Genomic DNA, 20,744 nt, shown 5'->3' with positions numbered 1-20,744 from the left:
CACAACGGATATAAGCATCGAGAACGTTCGAGAAAGTTCCAATAAATGCAGGCGCGTCCTGCGCCTAGTGATAACGTTTAACATTTGTTAGCAGGTGAAAAGCGGTCATCGGTGCAAGATAAACAAGGACACGTGTGAATATATAGGTAGTACATCCACTTTGTTTCTTTTGTCGTTTTGCAGCGAAGTCACAGTGCGTCGCTCGCGCTTCTAGGGAAAACACTTATCACAATCCAAAATCAACGCATTACTCTGCACTTTCTGGGCACGTATAGCGTGACTGCAGCGGACCGCTAGTGGTGGTCTGCTAAAACAAATAACATTCACTTGGTCTGCGTCGCAAGAATGTTTAATTCTGAGAAAAATAAGAGCAGGAAGGTATGCTACGCTTACTTCTTAAGGTTTGCTTCGTCCCTTGCCTTGAAGTTGGCGAGCAGAAGATCCACTCGCTCCCGCACTGCGCGCACACTGAAGGTTTTGGCCGGTACAACGGCGTCTCCAGCGTTTTTTGCAACGGCCGTCCATCTTGACGTCTGTCCGAATGGGTTCACGGCGAAAACTTCCTTCAGGAGGTTCATGTCGTCGTCGTTAGTGAAGCGCACACGCATCGTGACCACAGCACCGACCACACTACTTTGTTTTGCCGAGCAAAACGTGACATGTATCGGCTTGACATGCGGCTTTACACAAAATACACTTGGGCGCCATCTCGAGGTGGATACAGCAAACATGAGCATACACTCTCATTAAGCCTACTACACCGCTAATCGAGGACGTATATCGCAAACGCCCATTTGTCACCTGTGCGCCGCTGCCGAAGCATCATCACACAAGTCTAAGGTGACCACGAGCATTAGTGGGGAACGATAGAGCCTAGCAGTGCAGGCAGACGACTCGATAGATCCGAAGCGGGCAGCTCTCACTTCGACTGGCACCGCCATGTTGCCGTACGTAAGGCTCACCTTGCGTGCGTTAGCGTTCACCGCTCAATCTCGAAAATAGCGTACGTACGTAAGAGCTCCAGCACCGTTTACGTACTGCCCATGCGCAGTGTGGTGCACGCAACGCTAACGCTAACTCGTTGCGTTTGCTGCTTTACGCTATACTAAAACTGTCTATTACTTCATTTAACCGGGAACTAGGGCATGGGCGCTATAACGTAAAGCTATTCCAAACTTTTCTACCCCCATTCTGCAATCATCCCTCCGCGATTGGTCAAAAACTTTTCTGGAACACCTGCACTTCGCCTGTCTGTCATGCGACGTCACGAAAACCGCAATAGCTCTCAATCTGACACGACGTGTACACACTCATTACGCATGATTCAATCGAACAAAAAATATATATATACACATTAATTTCTGAGTCGACGCATCTTCACGATTAACCCTCTGCTATTGGTCAAAACGTTTCAGGCTGCACCCAATTCAGCTTTCTGTCAGTCGACGTTACAAAACCGCGAAGGTTCGTTGCGTTAAAGAGGCGTGTACACGTGAAAGATGCAGTAATATGCAGAACAAAACTGGATTATTTGCCGAATAACCGGAGGATACATCGTTCAGAAAGAATACAAAATGGCTGCCGCTGATCGCTCAGGCACTGGCTACTCGCACCTGCCGGAGAGCATCGGTTTATTTGCGTATAACAATATAGTCAAACGCCTCTACAGCGAAATGACTTGTATAAATAAAGATTCCTATCTCTCATACGTATTGTGAAAGCCTGTACAATGAAGACCACTATAACGAATTTACCGGCATAACGCAGAAACTTAGGCGTCCTCGAAGGCTGAATGTTGCTTTGCAATGAATAGTGCCGCCAATACCGTCCGCTAGCTTCACCGAAGTGCGCTCTGCGCTACCGCTAACGCCAGTGTTAGCGATGCACTTAATAAGCATGCTGGCTTTATCTTCCGTGATTATCAGAATATGAGAAACACCTGCAGCACACTTGAATAATCGCTCAACTCCTACGCTGCTTGTTACAACGCATTCAGCGGGATGCGGATTCAGCGAATAATCATACATCCTAAAAATTCGTTCACTGCCGAAACACATCTGCTACCCAATAGTTACAAGGTGCCCATCAGGAAGACTATTTACCAACATACACCAAGCAACAAGACCACTCCTTCTCTGCTTCGAGGAGAGATGCCAAGAACTATATATAAGGGATACATTGCCTCACATAGCCCGAAAACCCGATCGATTCCCACCATGGTATTGCCAGCCTTCAGTGTGTGACTCCACATTAACACATCTTCAACAAAAAACACCCCATGAACACATACTGATGAAGAAATTGCGGCCACTGACCAAGTCAAGGAGAAAAAACACAGAGACGTTTCGGGACCCGTACGGGTCCCGAAACGTCTCTGTGTGTTTTTTCACCTTGACTTGGTCAGTGCCCGCAATTTCTTCATCATCATGTTACCTGACCAGACGAACTTTCGTCGAACTCTTAACTACATTTCCTACATGAACACATACTACAAGAATTTTTAGCAGTAAATGAAAAATACGTGGAATACATAGCGTTTCATATCGATGGCTCCAAATCAGAAGGATACGTTGACAGTGCCGCGATACAAAACATTTAGGAAGAACGGTACGCCTACCTCAGTGTGCATCCATTTTTGCTGCAGAGTGTTACGCAACCTCTCTAGCTGCAGAAAAAAAATATTAAATGGGAACATTGAAAACAGCATAATTTACACAGATTCACTAAGCGCACTAACAGCACTTCACCCCAGAAACGCAATTACGTCATTAATCTGCGACATCTTACATAACATAAGAAAAATCACAAGAAAAGGACACAACATAAAATTTTGCTGGGTACCCAGTCACGTCGGCATTGGTGGCAATGAAAAAGAAGATGAATGTGCAGCGGAAGGTCGACATAAAAAAATCGTCAAAGCAAGGATTCCTTACACAGACTGTATGAAATTAGTGAACCATAAATTGAGAAATAAGTGGCAGCATACATGGAATAATGAAGTAACGCATAAACTACACCTAGTAAAACCTGTCATAAAAGAATGGAAATCATGCTCACAACGAGAACGCTTCATCGAAGTAATTTTATGTCGCCTTTGCATCGGACACGCGCACCTTACACAGAACTTCCTCCTGACAAAACAAGACAAGCCTGGCTGTGAAAAATGCGGAAATCAACTTACCGTCAACCACATCTTATTAGCATGTGCGCAACTCAAAACACTAAGGAACAAATATTTTACTTCGTCTTATAATCAAAACATGCCCTTTCACCCAGCATTGATTTTAGGCGAAGATGCACTTGTGGACACCACACAAGTTATTAGCCTCTTAAGAGAAACAGGTATTATTGAAAAACTATAAATGAGCCTACACACAACTTCATATTGGGATGCACCTCACCCACCTTCTCATATTTAAAAAGACTGAGGTCTTTAGTTTGTTGGGATCCTCGGAGTCCTTGCCCAGACAAGGATAGTCGCTCAGGTGACCCAACTTTTTTAAAAGAAATTTGACCTTTTGTTTGGCGCATGATAGAAGAAGAAGAACAATAACTCTATTAAACAATAAAATGCTCAATGGGTGGAGCCCCTAGACAAGGGCCCCACTGGCTTCCGCGCGCCGTCTTGCTTGTCGGATGATGGCCCTTTGGACCTCTTGCTGTGAACTGGACAGCGCCGCCTCCCAGTGTGTATGCTCCGTAATTTCTGCGTTTGTCTTTTGTGGATATGCCGTGCATGCCCATGAGATGTGGTCTAAGGTTGGCGTGGCTCCGCACCATGGGCGTGTGTCCGCGTATCTTTCAGGGTAGATTTTATGGAGAATGTGCAGGTTGTTGTATGTATACGTTTGCAGCTCTCTCCATATAACCTGTTCTTCCTTACTGAGATTCTTATCTGGGGATGCTGGCTCCATTCTATTTCCTCTGTGATAGTTTAAAATTGCAGAGTAGTTCTGGTCAATCGGGATCGGGTCGTCAGAGGCGTCCTGTGAGCACCCGTGGGGTGTAGCATGCCCACGAGCTACTCTGTCAGCCTCTTCGTTTCCCCTGATTCCCTCATGACCGGGTACCCATAAAAGGTGAAATCTGGCTCGGGGTTTTATATCGTGTATAATCCTATAGGCTGCGGTGCATACTCGTCCCCTGAGGTAGCTTCTGCATGCCGCTTGAGAGTCTGATATGATGGTTATTTGTTGTTGGTTTGGTTCCGTCGCTTTGATAGCAAGGGCTATTGCGATTTCTTCTGCTTCTACGATAGTGGTGTTGTGAGTGGAGGCGCTAATGATTTCTCTGCCCATGTAGTCAGTGACAGCCGCTACCGTTCTTTTTTGCCTGCCTGGGTATCTTTCCGCGTCCACGAAGCGGGAGCCTGGTTTGTCGCCGTGCGTTTTTTCAATGTATGCAGCTCTGGCTTCTCTTCTGCCTGCATGTAGAGTTGGATCCATATTTCTGGGTATTGGCGCCACTTTGGTGCAGTTTCTGATTATTGTGGGGATGGGCTTAGTTTGGTTGTGTTTTTCAAGGAGCTCGTGATACCCGAGTTTGCCAAGGAGTTTCCTACCCGTAGTCATTTGTGCGAGTCTGTTTCTTTGAGTTATCCGTTGAGCTTCTGCCAGTTCCTCGAATGTATTATGAATCTCTAGAGACACGAGCTTTTCGGTTGGGGCGCACTGCGGAATTTGTAGGGCGATCTTGTAGGCTTTCCTTAAGCACAAATTGATCGCATCCCTCTCTGTTTTCGTTAGCTGGTAACACGGCAAGCTGTAAATGAAGCGGCTAAGCACCAGACTTCTGATTAGGCAAAGGGTGTCTGATTCCTTCATCCCCGTCCTTTTCGTTGCTAGCCGCTTTATCATTCTCGCGACTTGTTGTGTTGCCGTCTTGACGAGGTTAAGCCCGTGTTGACAGTGTTGATTTCATTGTAGCCACATGCCTAGTACCCGGATTGTGGTCTTCTGAGGTATTTCATCATTGTCAAGTCTGATTTCCAACGTAAGAGCAGGGTCCATCTGCACGTTACGTTTCCCTTTGCCATTCTAGACTCGTATAATCTCCGATTTCTCTGACGCGCATTGCAGCCCTCTGGCTCGCACGTATGTTTCGATTTCACAGGCAGCTGCTTGTAATTGTTCTTTTTCACGTAGCGACCCGGTGACACACCAGACTGTAATGTCATCCGCGTGTAGGGCGTACTGGATACCCGGGATGGCTTTAATTTTCTTGAAAGGCATATCGTCGCCACGTTAAATAGCGTTGGCGAGATCACTGCGCCCTGGGGAGTACCCTTGCTGGGTGCCTTGAAAATCTTGATTTCTACTGTGCCAAATTTAATCTCAGCGGTTCGTTGGTTTAAAAAGCTGCGAACATAGTTGTACATCCGCTCTCCGCAGTTTGTTTCAGCCAGGCCATCGAGTATTCCTTGGTGGCTTACGTCATCAAAAGCTCATTTTATGTCGATGGCCATGACAACGTGTTCGCTTGATCTTGATATATTTGTCAGGACTTCTTCCTTCAGCTGTACCCCGCAGGGGCGTCTGCGCAAGCAGGCGTTTGGTGTGTTGCGACACCACGTACCCGAGCACACGAGGGTTGGACCCTCCCGCGTGTAGCCGTGCGCGGCTTAGCCGTGTCTGGGGAAAAGGGGATCCTGGCGGTTGAGCCGATGCTGGGTGTTTGGACCTTTAAGGCCCCCCGGCGGAGGCAACACACCTCTTTGGCCTCTGCTTCACATAGACGGCACCTCCAGGTTGACCCACCTGGAGGAAATCGGCAGTCGCCTTTTCCTGTCCTCCTCTCCAATCTTCGTCTTTCTCTGCCACTTTTCCATCTTTCCTGTCTTCTCTTCACTTCTTATTACTTCCGTATTTCCTGGCGGCAAGGGTTAACCGTGTGTAATATATCCTGCCTTGGGTATATATATATTAGGTTATAGCGGCGATGCATGGCTGGCGTCTGCAGGTATTCTTCCAACCTTGTAGCGTCCCCTTGTTGGGCTCGGTGGTGGGTGGCCACCATCGTCGCCGAAATTTCCGATGCTATATGGCAAGCAACTTTCCACCATTACCTGATCGCTCCCTCAAGAGGGGGCGCATCGATGAAACTTTCACCTTTTTCATGCAAACAAAGCAATCTTTTCCCAAGTACCACGTTGTACACAGTCAGCACAATAGCAAAACAGTCAGAATGATCTCACCATTTGTTGTAGCAAAATGCCTCACGGAAGCAATTGGCCCAGGCTATAAAGTAACGAAGATGGGAAGTGGTGATCTTCTTCTCGAACTTCGCGACAAAGCACAATATGACAAGCTCTCGAAACTTGTAGCATTTGGGGAAATTCCAGTCTCAGTGGGCCCACACAGATCCATGAACACAGTGCGCGGGGTCGTCTCAGAAGATGACCTTCTCGAACTGAGTGAAAGCGAACTACTAGAAGGATGGCAAGACCAGAACGTAGTAAAAGTGCAAAGAATGAATGTTTGATGTTTTGTGGCGCAAGGGCCAAGTATGGCCAAAGAGCGCCATGTCCGTGTTAATGGGCTTGCAGTGAAATCATGAGTTCGATGAAGTTGGTGTGACGTGGCTGTAGAGGGGCCTTAAAAAACGGTCGCGCTAAAGTGCGCAAAATCTGTATAATAAGATTATGGCGATGACTTATGACGTGTACTATGAACATTAAGATGCATTTAAATAGAATGACACGATGCGTAAAAATAACTAAGGTTATAAGATATGCTCGAGCACTACTGCCTCCTTAGAGCCCTTGAATAAACAAGGGCCTGGAGGCATGTGCTAGGCAAAACTGTTATCGCAGCGGCAACCTCTGGAGCGAGGATGCTCTACGAATTTCTTGGGCATATAACGTGTAGTACGACATCATTTAAGAAGCTCAGGACTGTCTTGGTGTCAAAAAGCGGTTCCTTACCAAGAAACATAACCGGGTGTAGAGGGATGTGATGTTTGTAAGCAAGCGGAAAATGTTTCTTTCTCTCCGTTTCGGCTTCCCGACACTCCAGGAGCACGTGGAGGACAGTAAGCATCTCACCGCATCTACCACAGATTGGAGGTTCACTTCCAGTAAGCAGATAATTATGGGTGCCAAATGTGTGTCCTATTCTGAGGCGACAGAATAGGACATCTGTTCGCCGAGATTTTGTTGGGGAGGGCCAAAAGCCTAACTGAGGCTTTATAACGTGCAGTTTATTATTTATCTCTGCGTCCCACATGCTTTGCCAGTAGTTTCGCAGTTTCTTTCGTATGCAAGGTTTCAGATCTGTGAGAGGCACCAAATCAGTATTATTAACAGCAGGGAGTGCAATTGACGTAGCCATCTGGTCTGCCAAGACGTTACCTTCGATTCCCCTGTGGCCGGGTACCCAGCATATGATTTGCTGGTTAGATAGATAAGCTTTGCACATGTCGGAATAGACCTCAGTAAGTACAGGATTTTTATGTTTGTAGGGTGACATTAAGGCCTTCACCACACTTAGGGAGTCTGTATATATAACGGCTTTTTGGAGTTTTGATTTCTTTATATGCTTTACAGCCGACCATATAGCGTAGGCCTCTGCCGTAAAGATACTTGTTTCTGGATGTAGTACATCGCATTCCGAAAAAGAAGGACCGACGGCTGCATAGGATACTCCGGCATGTGACTTGGAAGCGTCTGTGTAGAACTCTGTGCACGAGTGTTTGTACTAAAGTTCTAGGAAATGCATTCGAATTTCTGCATCTGGAGCATGCTTTGAAACTTTTAGAAAGGATACGTCACATTCTGTGACCTGCCAGTCCCAAGGAGGTAATAACTTGGTTGGGCGCATTAAGCGGTGCTCCAGGAGTGGGACATGCATTTCATCGCTAAGCTCCTTCACACGCAGCCAAAAAGGCTGTCTTATAGACGGACGGTTGCGGAAAAGTGTAGCATACGTCATATCGGTAATGGTATTAAGACATGGGTGTTCAGGAATGGAATGCACTTTAAGGAAATAAGTAAAGCTGACGTATGATCTCTGTAAGTGGAGCGGCCACTCATTCGATTCGGCATATAGGCTTTCGATCGGGCTTGTTCTGAAAGCACCAGTGGCTAGGCGGATACCTAGATGATGGACAGGATCCAGCATCCTTAGCGCGCTCGGGGCGGCAGAGTTATACACCACGGCCCCATAATCCAATCGTGACCGTATTAGGCTCTTGTAGAGATTCATTAGACACTTTTTGTCACTACGCCAAGCAGTCTTGGATAGAAGTTTTATTATGTTCATTGTTTTTAGACATTTTTCTTTGAGATATTTGATGTGTGGAATGAAAGTGAGACTATCGTCAAGTATAATACCTAGGAATTTGTGCTCTTTGTTGATAGGAATTTGTTGTCCACACAGTTCTAAGCAAGGATCCGGGACAAGGCCTCTCTTTCGTTTAAAAAGTACACAAGAACTTTTGTGAGGATTGATTTTAAATCCGTTTTTCTCTGCCCATTTTGATACTTTGTTTAAACCATGCTGTACCTGTCTCTCGCACACTGCGAGCTTACAGGATTTAAAAGCTATTTGAATGTCGTCCACATAGATAGAGTAAAAAAAATTACCGACGATTACGTTACTTCCTAATGCGAAGTTTGAGCGCAGCAAATAAGCTGTTTCACCTTTTCGATAGATTGAGGCAAAGAAATCGAGCAATACATGTATGCGCTATCACAGAATTTTTTTTTTATTTTTCACACGTATTCCTTTAACAAAGACTCCACTAACAGTTCTTGACAGTCATGAAGGAAGCTTTGTGGTCGGAGAAATAGACTGATATATGTTCGACTTGGTACACCAATGCTTGATTCTCAAAGACGAGATGTATACAAGTGCCTCGCGAGGTTGTCGCAGCCGTGGGACGCGTTACGAGCGAGAGGAACGGGATGTTCTCCCGCATAAGTGTTAGGAAATTGCTGTTTGTCTTTATGTCAAGCCGCCACCGATCTGGCTCTCTGATTGCCACCGCACAGGGCGAACGGCAGCGGCAATTTCGGCTCGGGCGGTGCACATATACAGATCCGCCGCCCCCGATCTGGCTCTCTGATTGCCACCGCACAGGGGTTGCATTGGAGGAGGAGCGAAGAAAGGAATTAAGTTCGAGCCGGCGCTTTGACAACCGGAGACTCGCAGGAAGAGGGGGGAGGGGGGCGGCGTGTACACCCAGCGGCAAACGATGGGGGCAGAAGCGCGCGCAGCAAGCGGACAACACGATAAAGGGAGGAGGGAAGAGATAGCAGCGACTGACTGATGCCGCTGACGCCGATAGTGAGTCAACCCCAGCTGCGGAGTTGGTTTCAGGGACAACGAATAACCGGCGCGTCGGCAACTGAAGAGCACCCTATCCGCCACACGAGAACAGGGGGGGGGGACCCTTTCCTCCTCTTTCTGCATGGCGGCGACGGTGTTCTATGCAGTCACGTTATCTTGACTCTCTAGCGGCGTCAGCGGCATCCAGCGGTATCAGTCGGTCGCTGCTAGCGCTGGGGGGATGAAAGGGGGGCGGAGCTGGTTACGAGGCCGACGACGACGACGACGCGAAACCCAGGAACGGACGCCAAAGAGCTGCGCTCTAAAAATGGCCGGAGGTAATGAAGCACGGAGCGTGTTCATCTTCACTATAAAGAGCGTGCAGCTAAGGACGCCTTCCTGGGGTACACCAGTTTCTTGTGTAAAAGGACGTGACAGTACATTGCCGACTTTTACACGGAATGTGCGATTGGACAAATAGCTTTCTATGAGGTTTAGCATATTACCATGAATGCCCATTTCTGACAGGTCTCTTAAGATTCCGTATCGCCACGTTGTGTCGTATGCCTTCTCCATATCGAGGAATATGGATAGGAAAAACTGTTTGTGTACAAATGCGTCACGGATGTTTGCTTCAATACGTACAAGGTGATCAGTTGTGGAGCGCCCTTCCCTGAAGCCACACTGATAAGGATCAAGTATTTTGTTCTGTTCAAGGAAATGGATGAGGCGCCGATTAATCATTTTTTCAAATACCATACACATGCAACTTGTGAGGGCTATCGGGCGGGAGCTTGCCACTGAGGAAGGATCTTTGCCTTGTTTTAAAACAGGGACCACAATGGCTTCTTTCCATGCAGTCGGAAGGTACCCTGCGTCCCAGATAGTGTTGAAAAGTATAAGTAGTGTAACTTGCGTGTCATTGTGTAAGTTTTTCAGCATTTCATACATGATTCTGTCAGATCCCGGTGCAGAGCTCTTGCATGCGCTCAAGGCAGCTCTGAACTCTGCAATACTAAAAGGACGGTTGTATGGTTGATTTTGACGACATTTTCTGTTGAAAGGCTTACGTTCTTCTATTTGTTTGTATTTGAGGAAGGATTGTGAATAATTTGATGAACTTGACACGTTCTCAAAATACTCCCCAAGTGAGTCTGCCTGGTCTTGTAGTGTATCGCCCTGTGTGTTTACCAGGGGGAGTGAATGTGTTTGCCGCCCTCTAATCCTATTAACTCTGTTCCAGGCTTCGGCCTCATCCCTAAACGAGTTAATACTCGATAAAAACTTGTGCCAGCTTTCTCTTCTGGCCTGTCGGCGGGTTCGCCTGCCTTGGGACTTTATTTTTTTAAAGTTTATAAGATTCTCTGCAGTGGGAGAAGCGCGTAGTAACGCCCACGCCTTGTTCTGGTTCTTACGGGCAGTCCGGCATTCGCTGTTCCACCACGGTACACGTGGTTTGCATTCCAAACCACTTACTTCGGATATGCATTTTGATGCGGCATCTATTATGAATGATGTAAGATACTTTACAGCAGCATCAATTTCTAGAGAAGACATGTCGGCCCATGAGATGCTAGTGAGAGTTCGAAATTTCTCCCAGTCGGCTGTGTCTATCTTCCACCTAGGAGCTTGCGGAGGATATTCGTTTTCTTTAGATGTTCTTATCAGTATGGGAAAGTGGTCGCTCCCGTAAGGATTCTTCGTAACTTCACATTCAAGTTCGAGCAGTATATACGGGGAAACTATACTAAGATCTATTGAAGAAAATGTTCTGTTTGCTAGAGAGTAATATGTGCGTTCCTTTTTATTCAGCAAGCACGCACCGAAAGAAAAGAGGAACTGTTCAACAAGACGACCTCGCGCGTCTGTACGAGAGTCGCCCCACAGGGAGCTGTGCGCATTGAAATCGCCAAGAACAACATAAGGTTCTGGCAATTCGTCTATAAATGACTGAAATTCATGCTTGTTTAATTTGAAGTGTGGGGGTACATAAAGCGAGCAAATGGTGACGAGCTTATTTAAAAGAACAGCTCGAACAGCCACCGCTTCAAGGGGCGTTCGTAGCTGTAAACGTTGACAGGCTACGCTTTCTTCAATTATAATTGGAACACCGCCCGATGATGCGACAGCATCATCGCGATCTTTCCGAAAAGTAACATATTGTCGAAGAAAGTTTGTGTATTTTGATTTTAAGTGTGTTTCCTGTAAACACAGCACTTTTGGATTGTGTTGGTGGATTAGTTCTTGTACATCATCAAGGTTTCTAAGGAGACCTCTGACGTTCCATTGTATGATTTGTGTATCCATATTTAATGTAAATTAGTGCTGTGTGTACGGAAACGGAAAGATGCCTTAGGTTACAGAGCCCTTTCGAGGCCCTGTAATAGGTGTTTTGTTCTTTCTGAAGCGTTCGAGCGATTCTCGACGCTCCTTAGGCGTTTGGTGCGCCTTGGGGACAGGTGTAGTGTCCATTGCCTCTTGTGAGGCTCCGGACACGTGCTCTTGCGAGCGAGAGGCTTTCAAGGGGAGTCCCGCCTTGGAGGGCAAGACCCCTGCGCCCACCAGCCCGGAGGTCGATGAGGCTCCCTGAGGGATTTGGCTGTGCTGGCCGTTGCCAGCGCTGGAGGGGGCCTCGGAGGTTGGGGCAGCCTCTGCTGCGTCCACCTTCGGGGTCGACGGCTCCGTCTGCTCGGTTGGCGGAGCAGCGCTAGCTGCAACCACCGTGGGGGCAGATGGCGTGACTGCCGACTCACTGACTGTGGGTCGGACAGCCGCCGGAGGCCGTTGTGACGCTGCCCCCTGACGCGCCACATCGGCAAAGGTTTTCTTTGGCAGGTATGCTACCCGCCTTCGTGCCTCTTTGAACGATATATTCTCTTTTACTTTTATAGTCACAATTTCTTTTTCCTTCTTCCAGGAGGGGCACGACCGCGAGTACGCGGCGTGGTCCCCGTCACAGTTTACACAGTGTAGAGAGTTCTTACATGCTTCAGTGGCGTGTTCAAGGGCACTGCATTTGGCGCATGTTTGGCGGCCTCGGCAGCTCTGCGAGCTGTGGCCAAAATGTTGGCATTTGAAACATCTCAAGGGATGCGGCACATACGGTCTTTTACGAAGCTTGATGTACCCGGCCTCGATTGACTCGGGCAGGACAGTGGAGTTGAAGGTGAGTATTAGGTGTTTGGTCGCAATTTCTTTTCCGTCTCGCCTCATCTTGATTCTTCTGACATTTATGACATTCTGTTCGCTGAAGCCCTCCAAGAGCTCAGCCTCAGTCATCTCCAATAAATCATCATCGGAGACTACGCCACGGGTGGTATTCATGGTACGATGAGGAGTTACTGTTACTTTGGCGTCACCAAATGAAACTAGATTGGGTAGATTTTCATATTGTTTCTGGTTGCGGAGCTCCAAGAGGAGATCGCCGCTTGCCATCCTGGATGCTTTATAACCTGTACCAAAAACTTGGGTAAGAGACTTGGCCACGAGGAATGGAGAGATTGTTCGCACGGGTTTGCCTGGTGTTTCAGAGTGCACTACATGGAAACGAGGAAAAGTTTCTTTTTGGCGGGCAAAAAATTCAAAGACATCATCGGTGCGCCCCCTCTTGAGGGAGCGATCAGGTAATGGGGGGAAAGAAGAAGCCATAAGAGATTGTAATTTCGGCAGTAACGCCAGCCACCCACCGTGGAGTCCTACAAGGGGACGCTGCAGGATCCGTAAAACACGGCCTGCAAACGCCAGCAGTACGTTACCACTATAACCAAATACGAAATAACCTAAGTTGGCTATTCACACAAGGTTAACCCTTGCTGCCTGGAAAAATTGGAAGTAAGTGGAAGCTAGGAGAAGACAGGAAAGATAAAAAGTGAGAGAAACACGAAGATTAGAGGAAGAGAGAGACAGGAAAAGGCAACTACCGATTTCCCCCGGGTGGGTCAGTCCGGGGGTGCCGTCTACGTGAAGCCGAGGCCAAAGGGGTGTGTTGCCGCCGCCGAGGGGCCGTAAAGGTCCAAACACCCGGCATTGGCTCAACCCCCAGGATCCCCTTTTCCCCGGACACGGCTAAGCCGCGCGCGGCTACACGCGGGAGGGTCCAACCCTCGTGTGCTCGGGTCCGTGGTGTCGCAACACACTAAACGCCTGCTGACGCAGACGCCCCTGCGGGGAAAAGTGCAAAGAATCACAATAAGGCGAGATGACAAACAAATACCGACCAAACACATAATCATTACTTTCGGAACCAGCGACCTGCCTGAAACAATAGAAACCGGCTACTGCAAGCTACGTGTTCGACCATACATCCCAAATCCGCGTCGATGCTTCAAGTGTCAGCGTTTTGGGCATGGATCTCAAACCTGCAGAGGACATGCTACTTGTGCTAAGTGTAGTTCTTCTGAACACGCTTCTGACATCTGCACTTCACCAAACCACTGTGCCAACTGTGAAGGAGATCACCCCGCCTACTCGCGATCGTGCCCCTCGTGGAAAAAGGAGAAACAAATAATAGAACTGAAAGTCAAACTGAACCTATCTTTTCCAGAGGCACGTAAACGTTTCGCTCTCCACAACCACTCTAGTCCTTCCTACACCGATGTGGCGCGCCGGGGGGCAGCGCTACATCCTTCGGCGGCCGTCCAAGTCACCCGGAGTGTGACGACGGTTACGCCATCAGCCCCCCTGACGGGAGCAGCCACTGCGCTTCCGCCCCCTACCACGAAGGACCAGCAGACCTCCGAGCCTGCCGGTCCCAGGGCCACTGCCCGTGCAGACAGGCCCGAAAAACTCCCGAGAGTGCCCGCTGAGTGGGCGTCATCCAGCGCCTCTGACGAGGCGATGGATGTAACAAAAACTTCGCCGGCGTCTCAGACGCCGAAGGAACGGCGTTGCTCCCTGGAGCGCGCCAAGAAAAAAGAAATACCCCGCATCAAGGGGCCTGGAAAGGTCCCTTGAGCCAACCTAATTCATATCTCTTGACACACAGCACATAAACACAAACAATATGGATACACAAATATTACACTGGAACGTGAGAGGTCTGATCCACAACCTCGATGATATCAAAGAACTCTTACACAAATACAATCCAAAGGTGCTGTGTGTTCAGGAGACACATCTTAAATCTACGCAAACAAACTTTCTTAGGCAATACGCTATTTTCCGGAAGGACCGAGATGCTGCTGTTGCATCGTCCGGCGGCGTAGCAATAGTAGTAGACAGAGGCGTTGCTTGTCGGCAACTGCAACTCCGAACTCCCCTTGAGGCAGTTGCTATCCAAGCAGTACTATTCAATAAACTAGTTACTATCACGTCCGTATACATCAACTGTGCTAGAGAGTTATCAACTCTCTAGCACAACATTTCAAAGCTTTATTGATGAGCTGCCTCACCCTTACATAGTCGTCGGTGATCTAAACGCGCATAGCCCACTTTGGGGCGACTCTCGCTGTGATGCCAGAGGACGGCTTATAGAAAACATCCTATTCACTTCAAGTTCCTGCTTGCTTAACAAGAAAAAGCCAACATTTTACAGCTCTTCACATAAAACGTTTTCTTCGATAGATCTAAGCATAGCGTCAAGTACAATTGTGCCATATCTCCAGTGGGATGTCATTAATAACCCTTATGGCAGTGATCACTTCCCCATTGTCCTAAACCTTAAAAAACAAAGTGAGTGTCCTGCACATGTTCCTCGATGGAAAGTTGATTCAGCCGACTGGACGAAGTTTCGCGAACTAACGCAGCTGCCCTGGAATAATATCTGTGAACTTAGCCTAGACGACGCAGTAGCATACATAACAGCGTTCATTATTGATGCTGCATCAGTATTTATCCCCCAAACAAAAGGGTCACCCTCGAAACGACGTATTCCATGGTGGAATGAGTGTAGGGAAGCCAGGAAAAAACAAAACAAGGCTTGGAATCTCCTCCGTAACTCACCAACCACAGAGAATCTAATCAATTTCAAGGCGATCAAGTCGCAAGGGAGAAGAACACGCCGCCGCGCTAAACGGGAAAGTTGGAAAAACTACATAAGCAGCATCAATTCATATACAGACGAACAAAAAGCCTGGAACAGGGTTAACAAAATAAAAGGCCGCGAAACTCATCCCTTACCTTTATTAAATACACAAGGAGACACCCTGGAGGATCAGGCAGATTGTCTAGGAGCACAATTCGAGCACATTTCCAGTACATCTCACTACACAGATACATTCGTAAAATACCAGCGACTAGCAGAACAGATGAATTTGGATCGGAAAAGCACATCCAACGAAGTATACAATCGTCCATTTGGAATGGCTGAGTTCCAGGCCTCACTGAACTGTTGCAACAAGTCCGCTCCAGGAAGTGACAGGATAATGTATGAGATGATCAGACACTTACACCCCGAAACCCAAAAAAACACTACTGTCACTCTTTAATTCCTTGTTCTCTGCAGGCTACATTCCTTCTGTTTGGAAAGAAGCAATCGTAATCCCTATCCTCAAAGAGGGCGAGGACCCTTCCTCACCCAACAATTATAGGCCCATAGCTCTGACAAGTTGTATATGCAAATTATTTGAGAAAATGATTAACCGTCGCCTCATCCATTTTCTTGAAAGCAGCAAGATACTCGATCCCTTACAGTGCGGTTTTAGAGAGGGTAGATCCACAACAGATCACCTTGTCCGCATCGAAACAAATATCCGCGATGCCTTCGTCCACAAACAGTTTTTCTGTCCGTATTTTTAGATATGGAGAAGGCATACGACACAACCTGGCGCTTTGGAATAATCGCGATCTGTCTGAAATGGGAGTTCGAGGCAATTTGCTACACATCATTCAGAGTTACCTCTCCAATCGCACGTTCCGTGTTAGAGTCGGTAACGTTCTGTCTCGTCCATTTACACAGGAGGCTGGTGTTCCACAAGGAGGTGTGCTGAGCTGCACTCTCTTTATTGTCAAAATGAACTCCATCCAGACTGCCATACCACGTAGTATGTTTTATTCTGTATATGTAGATGATATCCAGATAGGTTTTAAATCAAGTAATCTAAGTATCTGTGAGCGACATGTACAGCTTTTCATGAATAAATTGTCTAAGTGGGCGGACGAAAATGGTTTTAGGCTAAATCCGAGAAAAAGTACGTGTGTCCTGTTCTCTAATAAAAGAGGGATACTGGCGGAACCCGTAATCAGTCTCAATGGAGAACGGTTATCTGTGAGCCATGAACACCAATTCTTAGGGATCCTTCTAGACAGTAAGCTAACTTTTGTGCCACACCTGAAGTATCTTAAGGCAAAGTGCCTCAAGACTATGAATCTTCTGAAGCTGTTGTCACGTACAGCTTGGGGAAGCGACAGGAGGTGCCTAATAAAGCTGTACAAAAGTCTAATATTAACACGCCTTGACTATGGCGCCATAGTCTATAATTCTGCAGGACCTAGTACTCTAAAAATGCTAGATCCTATCCACCACTTAGGCATCCGCCTTGCTACAGGCGCCTTTAGGACTAGCCCTGTGCAAAGCCTCTACGTCGAATCAAACGAATGGTCATTGCACTACCAAAGGACATATTTAACTTTCTCCTACGCCCTAAAAGTTAACTCAGATGTTGAACATCCTTGTCATTCCACTATATGCGACTTGTCCACTGCTAGGCTGTTTCGTAACCGCCCAGCCACTAGGCCTCCTCTGTCCCTCCGGTTGGAAGCACTCTCAGAAAAAACAGGGGTCCCTCTTTTACACAATGTCCTAATGGCTCCTACACGGCTTCCACCGCCTTGGGAGTGGCAGACTATCCAATGCGACATCTCTTTCTTAGAAATATCGAAACGAGCCCCGGAGGCGCACATATATTCGCATTTTCTGGAACTCAAGGAGAAGTACTCATGTGATGAATTTTACACAGATGCTTCGAAGTCTCCAGCTGGTGTTGCTTATGCAGCTCTGGGACCCTCACTTTCAACATCAGGACCACTAAACCCACACACCAGTATCTTTACAGCGGAAGCATACGCCATTCTCAAGGCTATCGCCAAGGCTATTGTCTTCACAGACTCATTAAGTGTAGTGAGAGCCCTAATTAGCTTACGAAAGCATAAGAACTCGGTTTTTAATGAGCTGTATAGCTTGTTATGCTCCGCATATATGTGCAGCCAAGCGATTATACTATGCTGGGTACCTGGCCATAAAGGCATAAAAGGCAACGTAGATGCTGACGAAAAAGCTACGTCAGTGAGTTTTAGCACCACAGATGGAAATATCCCCATTCCTGCCACAGAACTAAAGCCCTTTCTGCGCCGTAAATTGAGGAATCATTGGCAAGAAGAGTGGGATACACAAACATTGAATAAGTTACACATTATAAAACCAAAATTGCGGAATTGGATAAGTGACAAAACAGCACGGTACAAGGAAGTACTTCTATGCCGATTAAGAATAGGACACACTTACAGTACTCACTCCTACCTCTTGACTGGTGGGGATCCTCCTACCTGTAGTAGGTGCGGCGATAGCCTGACTGTCCTCCATGTTCTTATCCAGTGCCCTGCAATAGAAACAGAGAGGAAAAAGTATTTCCCTTCTGCATATCGCGAAAATATACCTCTCCATCCTGCATTTTTTCTTAGTGACGAACCGTTTTTCAAACTGCAAACAGTCTTAGGTTTTTTTAGACGAAACTGACATCCTGAAAATCATTTGGCCAGGCAATTTTTAGCACGTGACTAACAGCCCTGCATTCAAGGGCTTGCTTGAAACTCTGGTGTCAGTGTTATGTTTTATTTCATAATGTTTTAACGAAAGCCCATTGCCATAGCCCACATCACTGCCTAGTCACCGTCATTATTTTAGCAACTATATATTCTACGCCATTTACAGCTACAGATTTTAGGCCCTTTTACAGCCATGTCACATATACCATGAGGAATTCATTGTGCACGCCATCCGTAATACATCGTCATCATTACCATTTGTCATGGCGCTCTTTAGCCAAACCTGGCCCTTGCGCCATAAAACACCACACATCATCATCCTTCAGCTGTATGAGGATGTCTTGAGTTGAGAGCTTGGGTCTGAATCCAAACATAGTGTCTGCAATGATTTCATTGTCCTCCAAGTAGTTTTGATCTAGAGTTGACTGTTCTTTCAAATAGTTTCCCCAGACAGGAAGTTAGGCAGATCGGTCGAAGGTTATTAATTGCTAATTTCTTGCCAGGCTTGGGAATTAAAACTATTTGAGCGTGCTTCCACTCCCTTGGAATAGTACCCTGTTGCCAATGTTCATTTATAAAGGTAGTATAGGCCTGTAAAGCCTCATTGCTTAGGTTTCTAATCAAGGGATTAGTTATCCGGTCTTTGCCTGCCGCTGTGTTTCGGGTCATTTTCGCTATGGCAGCTCTAACTTCTTCGATGGAGAGGGGTTCATCGAGTTCTGGGTGAGGCGCCCCCCGTATTTGGTCGCACAGGGTGGGGGAGATGGATCTGTTCCGAAGCACTTGTTATATAATTCTTCTTTGAGTTCTTGTTCCGTCCCTGGGTACGTATGGATTAGCCGTTCCATCGCTTTACAGTCCTCGTTATTGGTTTTTGTTGGTTCCATAATTGCTCTTAGTATGCGCCAAGTTTTCGCGGTACTAAGTGTGTCATTAAGGGAGTCACAGAAGCGTTCGCAATTGGACGTAGTTAGTTGCGTTGCCTACTCTTCCGCTTTGCGGGTGATTTCTGCAATGCGTACTTTTAGCTTCCGGTTCTGTGTCTGTCGCTTCAGTCTTTTCGCTAGTCCTCTGCGTGCCTCCCAGAGATGCAGTAAGTGATGGTCTATCTCAGGTATCTCACATGTGCCGGCTATTTCTTTTGTGACTTTATCCTTTTGTGTTCTTAAACTTTCACACCATTTACTTAAATCATCGATTGTAGTGCTTTGTTGGCTCTGCATCCGGCGGTATTTCACCCAGTCGGTAATTTTGGCTATTCCTATGTGTCGTTTGATTTTCGCAGTCCGAATTGTGGTGCTGATGATGTAATGGTCGCTGCCTAAATCATTTAGGGTCTTTATCCATTGCGCATCTTCACAATTCTTCACTATCGTGAGGTCAGGGCTGGTGTCCATGCTCACACTGTTGCCCTGTTTAGTGGGCACTGCAGGATCCCTTATAATTGTCATGTCGAGTTCTTCCGTTTGTTCCAGAATGTTCCTGCCCTTAGCGTCCTGTTTCGGGTATCGCCAACTAGGATCGTTTGCGTTGAAGTCACCTACTCTCACCAGTGGTCTTCCCTTTAACAGGCGGGCAGTTTCCTGCAAGAATCTCTCAAACTTTGTCTTTCTCTGGCTTGGTGGATGATAGCCTGAGTTGCTTATGCGCGACTAAACCCAACGCAACACAACACGCATTCAGCGGGTGCGACACCAGACGAATACGTTGAAGTGGATGACGACAAAGTATTCTAGTACTCTAGTGTGCAAAGGATGCGAGTGTCAACGAACGCGAGTGGCAATGAACCAACAGCGATGAAGATGCCGCAAATAAACCGAGAATTTTATCAACAAGGTGGGGACAGTGACGTTCGACAATCTCAGCTTTACCTCGCGCAGCTGCAACACTTCGCCGCGAGCTTGCTGTTAACTTCGGTGCAATAAAGAAGTCTGGATGCGGTTTCACATTCTGTCTGACGAAGTGTGCGCAAAAGAAAAAAGACTTATTTCCATAATTATTCATAGAATTCACGTTAAATAAAGGGCTCTTCTCTTGAAGTTACTCAGCCTGATCTATTGTGCGCAGTAAGCTTTCCATGCTTTTCAACGAAGTGACCTTTATAACGAAGGATTATGGAGGTCACTTGCACTTTGCTATAAGCCTGTTTATTTATTCATTTATGTAATTATTTATCTATTTGTATATTTATTTATTTATTTATTACATACCCAGAACGCCACACGTCATTACAGTATGAAGAGCCAATACAAAAATATAGTGATAAAGGTTCATAGATATACATACTCGTCATAATTGTCATCCGACTAGGGAAAATTAAATGCCGTAAAAAACAGACACCGCACAAAATATCAACCCCGCGCGAGAGCGAAGCAAACTCGATAAGCACGAAATAGGAAAGATAAATATTTTTGTTGCCTCAAACGACGGGAAAATTATGGCGATGCATGCGCCTTTCGGCCGCCATGGCCTATGGCCGCTCATTACTATGATTCTGGCACTTCGTCGCATCACAAGTTATGTCGGAATATCTCTGAAACGGTGTCCCAATACAATGTTAGGAAATGTCAAATTGACGTTTACAATGCGGCCCAATGCGGTGTCACTGTCGTATATAATACCCTGGAGTTACAGATTGCAAGCTTTTTTCCTGATGGGGGCACGGTCGCTTCCCGGAATACCACTTTCTCCCACACTTCCTAGTGAGTGTTTTCACAATGCAAGCCTAGGAGCGAGTTCCTCCGGTCGGTGCTCGGACGTTGCAACTAATATTGAGCG

Source organism: Dermacentor variabilis, chromosome 2 (genome assembly GCF_050947875.1).
Source record: "Dermacentor variabilis isolate Ectoservices chromosome 2, ASM5094787v1, whole genome shotgun sequence".
Lineage (NCBI taxonomy): Eukaryota > Metazoa > Arthropoda > Arachnida > Ixodida > Ixodidae > Dermacentor > Dermacentor variabilis.
This window is presented reverse-complemented; position numbering follows the sequence as displayed.